Source organism: Haplochromis burtoni, unplaced genomic scaffold (assembly GCF_018398535.1).
Source record: "Haplochromis burtoni strain Fernald_Lab_line unplaced genomic scaffold, NCSU_Asbu1 Contig_107, whole genome shotgun sequence".
Lineage (NCBI taxonomy): Eukaryota > Metazoa > Chordata > Actinopteri > Cichliformes > Cichlidae > Haplochromis > Haplochromis burtoni.
The window spans coordinates 1,314,317-1,321,334 of NW_024582468.1; the positions used below are offsets into that span (position 1 = coordinate 1,314,317).

At 40.4% G+C, this 7,018-nt stretch overlaps 1 long non-coding RNA gene across 1 annotated transcript in view; it reads left to right on the top strand.

Moving 5' to 3' along the window:
- Nucleotides 1–1,047: 1,047 nt before the first annotated feature.
- LOC102308500 overlaps nt 1,048–7,018 on the top strand; it is a 20,409-nt gene continuing 14,438 nt past the window's right edge. Inside the window, exon 1 of the long non-coding RNA XR_316265.3 lies at nt 1,048–1,236. This is a non-coding gene — a long non-coding RNA (uncharacterized LOC102308500). The remainder of the gene's footprint in view (nt 1,237–7,018) is intronic.

A 7,018-nucleotide genomic window follows, 5' to 3' on the forward strand; every position in this document is an offset into this window, starting at 1 on the left:
CAAAAGGGGAAATACAACAAAAGAACAGGAGAAAATGCAAGGTTTTCTGGGAGAAAGCGTGGTGGCAGTGAAGGCTGCAAAAAAAAAGCCCCAACAGCAGGGTCCAGCAGGAAATTCAATAAAAACTCTTCAAAAGGCCCAGCCTTGACATTGAAAAATAGCAAAATTATAAAATGCAGCAGGGTAACGAAAGAGAGGAGTTATTGTATTTGGCACTGGATCGGAAAGAGAGAGCCCAGGGCCGCCACGTCAAATGAGCCGTCACCGACGGAGGGAGTTAAGCCTTGTGGTGATTAAATATAGGCCTCAAACCTGCTGGCTGCAAGGCAGGCAGGCAGACAGCAGACATGTTTGTGCACAGGCAGCAAAATGAACAGAAAACAAAGAGCGAGAGACAGAGGGGGGGACGGACAGGAAGTATCCAAACTGAGACTGGAAAAAGCTACACAGCTATGTGACACGTATAAGTCAGGGTTAATGTGGACAAAATAAAAAGGCATTTTCTGACGTATCGATGTATAGATTCAGTCAGAGTGAAAACTGAGGTGAATACCATCAGGAAATTAGATTTTTTTTCTTTTAGAAACCTGTCAGGAAGAAGTCAGACTAAGTCACTGTATTTCCTGAAAACATTTAGACTTTTATCCAATTTCCCCATATTCATCTTCGCCAGCATAGGAACCCAAGGCAAACCTCTGGTGACTTAGTTTCCAGCGGCAACGGCCAATGTGTCAGGGCTGTGGGTGAAGCCAGTGAATATCTGCATAACAGATCACGATATCTATGTGTTCCCGTTCCATGTGCCTGTCATCGTTTACAGTCTTGTTATGACTGCAAATAACTCAATAAGGGTAATAAAAAAAATATATATATATCCTAGTAAAAAGTTGAGTTTCTTTTCTAAACTCCTCGTGTACACTGTTCTTTCATGCAGCCAAAGCTGATCATACTTGATTGGTAAGTACTCCTCCGACTACAACCTAACTGTATATAAATATGCTGAGGTGGTTGATATCTAGACTAAGGATAATATGTAATCTCTATTCTATATTTAAAAGATTTACCTCATAAGTTGCAATTCAAATCTAAATCCTACATTTACTTTATTTGGGGTGACAATAACTGTGTCCTGTGGACTATTTGATACAACTAAAGATCAGCCTGAGCTGCTCTATGGGATGTGAGTGTCCAGAACTACTTTGAAAACACAGCAGAAAGGTTGACAAATATCAACAGGTAGGTCAGTTAAAAGTTTTTACAGCATTTTACCTTTTTACCTCAAAAACTCTGGCCACCTTTCATCTGCAGTGAGTGTACTCACATAGCAAAGTGACTCTGGAGCAAATACGTCTCAAATTTTTTCCATATTGTTTAGATGCTAAGTCCATTGTTTAGTTTAGCTGCTAATGACAGTTGAGAAGTGTCCACCTTTATTTATTCTGGAGGAGGCTTTAAAACCTTAATGTCAATGAGTCAGTGAAGATGACTTCTGTCCAATGTCAGTGATACTGAAGTGAGTTATTGAGGATATGCTTAAGCTTGGTGCCAGTAAACGCTGCTGTTTTGCCACGGTTAGCTAGCGTTAGCCTCTGCTAGCTACTGTTAGCTACTGTTAGCCAGCAATATGGGAAAGGTTGAGTATAATCAAATATAACCAAACAGTTTTTTGTTTAGTTTAGTGTGATTTTAAGGACATTCTAACCTAACATTAGCAGGCATTTGTTGCCGGTTTCCAGCCACTTACATAAAACGGTGTTAGTCAGAACATCTTACCTAGCCACTGTATTAAAATGTGGTGGGAAAACATGACAGCTTCCACAAACAGCAAACCCCGCCCTATTAGAATAATTATAAAAAGACATTATAATTTTTTCGATTAAGTAAATGAAAAAACTTCTGAGTGTACCTGTGATGGAGACTTTCGTCTGTGAAAGGTTGAGGGCCGGTGTTGTTTTGTATTCAAATTTGCATTCACGTCACATTCCCTCTGAACCTTTAAAGGCAGAGAAGTGATTAGGAGTCAAATAGAGGGACAACTTTAAATAGTTTATGAGCAGCTTAATGTATTATTATGGAGAGCAACGTCAAACCCAGATCCTGGTTATTGTGTTGTGCAAATATCAATAGAGTAACTTTCAAACATTCCTAATCTGGCTTCCTTGGCAGCAGGCGGTCACATGAGACAACGGCAGCTCCAAATTGTCACGATCAATCCTCACTCTTCTTTCTACTTGTCTTTCTCATTGTTTCTCTTCAGCTCTCTTGCTGTTTTTTCTGCGGCTCACACTCACCCTGCCGAAGGGTTACCGGATACTGTGAGTCTCTAAACTCTACCTGACAGGGTGTCGCTCCAAGCAACACGGCTAATGTTACGGCAGTGCTTAGGAGCCAGACAAGGGGTGGCAGTGAAAATAATGAAAGCTCACATTTGGTGTTTGAGATTACAGATGACATCTTACTTATTTTCTTTCTACTTTTATCACTTCCCACATCTCTCGATATTAAAATGCTAGCAGGATATCTGTTGCTGGAGCCGGTCCGCAGTCTGCACATGTCACTACACTACAGACTGCAAAAACAGAAAGAGACAAGCGAGCAGCGTTGTACATGAAACCTGCCACCAGTATGAGTTCAGTTTGTAGCTCAAAGCTACAGTATGACTGTGGCAGTATGAGTGTTGTAGTAATCTTTGAAAATGACAAGGGGGACAGAAGGCAAAGAACAGGAGCGGAGAAGCCTTTTGTGCTTTGAAAGCTTCCTTCATGGTAAACCTCTCTCATCAAAGCTCTTCAGATCTATTTCATCCTCCTTGTCTCTCTAATTCCTGCCTTGGAATTTAGATTGATAACCTTTGAAGAGCGGCTTCATGGCGAAGACAACAAGGAGGAACATCTCTCTCTCAGCACCAGCAAGACGTAAAGGGCGCAAAGCTATCCAGCATTTTAGAGATGCCTGTAGTGTAATTAATTCAGAGTCTTCTTATCTAGGGGAATATAAAGACGGATCACGCAGACAGAGACTGTCCTGGATGGTGCTGTCAGCACCTCTCTGTGGCATGTCTGGGCCAACTTGTCTCTCCGCCTGTCTGAGGGCACTGAACCGTGATTGTTTGGCTGATATGAGCCAGATGATCCTCATTGTCACACCCTAAACTGAATCCTGACACGAACATAGCCTCAGGGTGAAAGACTACGGTCTGTCTCTCAACTCAAGGAAAGCTTCAAATAGTGATGATAGGATGGGTAAAATCCATAAAGGAGTTATCCAACACAAACATGTGCTCACAGTGTGTCCTTCTGTAATGATAAAATGTTTCTGTGACCAACTACCAGCATTTTTAAGCAATTTAAAGACATGTGCATCCTTTTACTTAATTTATACTACCCACAAAGGATGCTATACCTCTGTAGACCAGCGGTCCTCAACCTTTTATGCACCACAAACTGGTTTATGTACGACAATATTTTCACACATCAGCCTTCAAGGCGTCACAGATAAATACAACAACATAAAACCAGTACCGTTACCAAAAAAAAAGAAGATTTATTCATAAGATTTATTGGCAGTGTGGCCATTTTCATTGACTTGTGCCATCTGCCTAGCAAATTTTACCTGTGCGGACTCATCTCCACTAAATGAAATCACTTGCCCGATCCTCTCTACTGTATTTATACTGTTGGTGCCTTTTAAAGTATTTTTAATGAATTTATATCAACAGTATTTTTTATGGTATTTGCATAGTTCGGTAGAGTTTGTGATGTGATACAGACTATCTCAGAAGTTTATTCTTCCTTGGATTTGGTCACTTCTGGCAATAAAATTGTAATATGGCAGCAGTCAAAATGCTATCACTAAGGCTTCAAAGAAACAGTGGGTAATCTCAAAGTGGCTATATATGTTTGGTTCTGCTGCACAGTACAACAGAAAATGAGCTCCAGGGGGTTAGCAACACAGCCAAGAAAAATTACTGGATGCTCCTTCCCTGCTCTGGAGGACTTGCACAGTCCCCGCTGCCTCAAAACTGCCACTAACATCATAAAAGCATCCATCTGGCCCTGGTCACTCAGTATTTTAACTGTTACTATCAGGTAGATGGTACAAAACAAATAAAGAAAGGACCAAAAAAGCACCTTAAAGTCTAAGGTTTTATATAGCAAGACATGATAAAAAAATATCTGGTCGTTGCCAGGTGTTAAAAGGATTTAAATGTAAAATGTCAGAAGAAAATGTGAACGGAGTGTGTGAAAAATTATGTCTCATGATTTAATAGCTTGTAGAACCACCTTTGATAACATCAACACTTCAATGAGTCCCAGACTTTGACTGGGCCACTGAAACACCTTAATCAGTCAGTCTGTTGGAGATTTGCTGCTGTCCTTGGCATCATTGCCCTGTTGCATGACCTAATTAAAGCTAGGCTTCAGGTATCAGACAGATGGCCTCATATTTAACTCTAGAACATTTTGCTATACAGAGGAGTTTGTGGGCAACACAGTGACTGCAAGGCGCCCAGGTCCTGTAACTGCCAAGCAAGCCCAAATCATCATCTCTCCACCACCATACTTCACAGCTGGTATACCGTACAGTGTATGCTTTAGTTTGTGGTGTTTGTCATGCCAAATGTGGTGCTGTGAATTATGACCAAACATCTCCACTTTGGTCTCATCTGTTTAAAGGACATTGTTCCAGAAGTCTTGTGGTTTGTTTAGATGTAGCTCTGCTAACCTAAACTGTGCCTCCATGGTCTTGTTGGAGAGAATGGATTTTTCTCTTGGAAACACTTCTAAACAAGCCATACTTGTTCAGTTTTGTTTTAATTGGACTGTCATGAACTTTAACATTTATCATGCTAAGTGAAGCCTGTAGAGTTTGAGATGTAGTTCTTTGTTTGTTTGATTTTTCTTTACAGTTTCTCTGACAATTACACAGTCTGTCTTTGGTGTGAATTTGCTGGGACGTCTGCTTCAGAGGAGATTGGCAACTGTCATGAATGTTTTCCATTTGTAAATAATTCCAATAATTTGGAAATAGCCTTACAACCCTTCCAAGAATGATGGGCAGCAAGAATTGTTTCTGTAGGATCACTGCTGACGTCTTTCCACCTGAATGCCACGGACCAGCAAACTGCCAAAACTTCTGCTTTTATAGACGTGATCACACTTGCTCATACTCAGTTGATCAAGTGCATTTGATTAGCTGCTAATCAAAAGCCTTAGTATCAAAAGAAAGTATATTTTCTTTTTGCCATGGTCTAGAATTAACTGTAACAGCAAATGGGATGTCAATTTTCTCTCCTGAAAAGTGAGTCCAAACAAAATATATACTAAAATATAATAAGCAGAACAAATAGAAATAATCTAGGATAGTAAATGGTTAATGGACTGGTACTTTTTTTACTCAATATGAGCACTTTCTACAAGAATGAACCGCATCTTTAGGCAAAATGGCCACACTGTTAATTTTATATAGCTTTAAGCCTTAAAGGAGACCTAAATAACTGTCCTGTTTCCCCTGAACAGCAGTCTAATGACACAAACAACTGTGACTTGACATTTGCATTATTTGGTATTTTTACTTTTACTAGCTAAGCCAGTGAAGTACCTGTTCAGGCTACATATTGCACCTGGTATTGAATGGTAACAAAAGGATTCAAAAATTCAGACAAACCAAAATAACTCACCAAAGGCCACATAAGAACACTGATTTGACTCACCAGCGTTTTGGCTCAGTGTATCTTTCACAGTATACCGTTGCCTTTTAACTAAATCGATAAATCACACTGCGGATGAATCAAATTTCCTCTTCTTCAGCTGCAGAGTGAGCCTGAGCCCTTCAGTGTTTTCAAGCATTATTTGGTAAATCTCTGGTATTTAGTATACCTGTCATCCTACTATGGAAAGCACACCTGCTCACATGCAAAGTGTGCCATGTGGCTGGGTCAGAGCTCAGTCAGATCACAGTCCCACCCCATAATAACAAAGCAACTCATAATTTGTTTGTGACCAGACTGAGACTGTTATTTATAAGAGAACTTTAAGATGTTGTTTTGTTTTGCAGTTTGGATCTTCACCAAGGGGCAAACAAGCCAAAGTCCAGTTTAACGGGACTTTTTAAAAAAAAAAAAACTTACTTCATGTTTGCCCCATTCCCCCTGGTTTGAAATCAAAACCTGTCTGTAAAGACATACTCAAAGAGGTGAGAAGTGTCACATTAATTGAAGTTTTAGGAATTCAGCTGAGCTTCTCATTTGGACCCGCCTTGGTATTAAAATCAAGCGACACATTGATCTAGGCTGGGCAGAAGAGCCAGTGTTCTCTGCTCTACTTGAATCGGCTTATACTTTTCAGGCCACATCGCAATAAATTACAGTTAATAAAAGCTGCGTGTTGGTCGTAAATCACTCACCACTGCACAGTACTCTTTCACAAAGGAGTGGTTAACACAGTTTATCACGGTTCTTTCAGCTGGTCAAAGGTGGGAAGAAATCCAAGAGACCTCACAGCCAGCCAGCAGGTGCTGCCTTAGTGCCAGTGAAGCAGATGCGGGACCCTGTTTTCCCACCACAAACACGCCAATACAGATTAGCACTCTTTTCTACTTGTAAGAGTTCTCTTCCCTTTAAAAAAAAAGTTACTATCATAAAATACAAGGTCATTGTATAATTAGTGTGTTCCTATACTGAACCTAGCATGATTTATGCAATTCGATTCAATTCAAATCACATTTTCATCAAATCACAGCCTCAAGCCTCAAGGCATATTGTAAGGTAAAGAACCTACAGTGATGGAGACAAAACCTCAACAATCAAGCTCTTGGTGACTGTGGGGAAGAAAAACTCCCTTTTAACAAGAAGAAACCTCCAGCAGAACCATGCTCAGGGAGGGGGAGCCATCCCCCTTGACCAGTTGACGGTGAGGAGAGGGATGCGGGACAAAAGATACACTGTGGAAACAAGTTTTATTAATAACTAAGAGATGAGTTTACGCAATACACACACACACACACACACACACACACA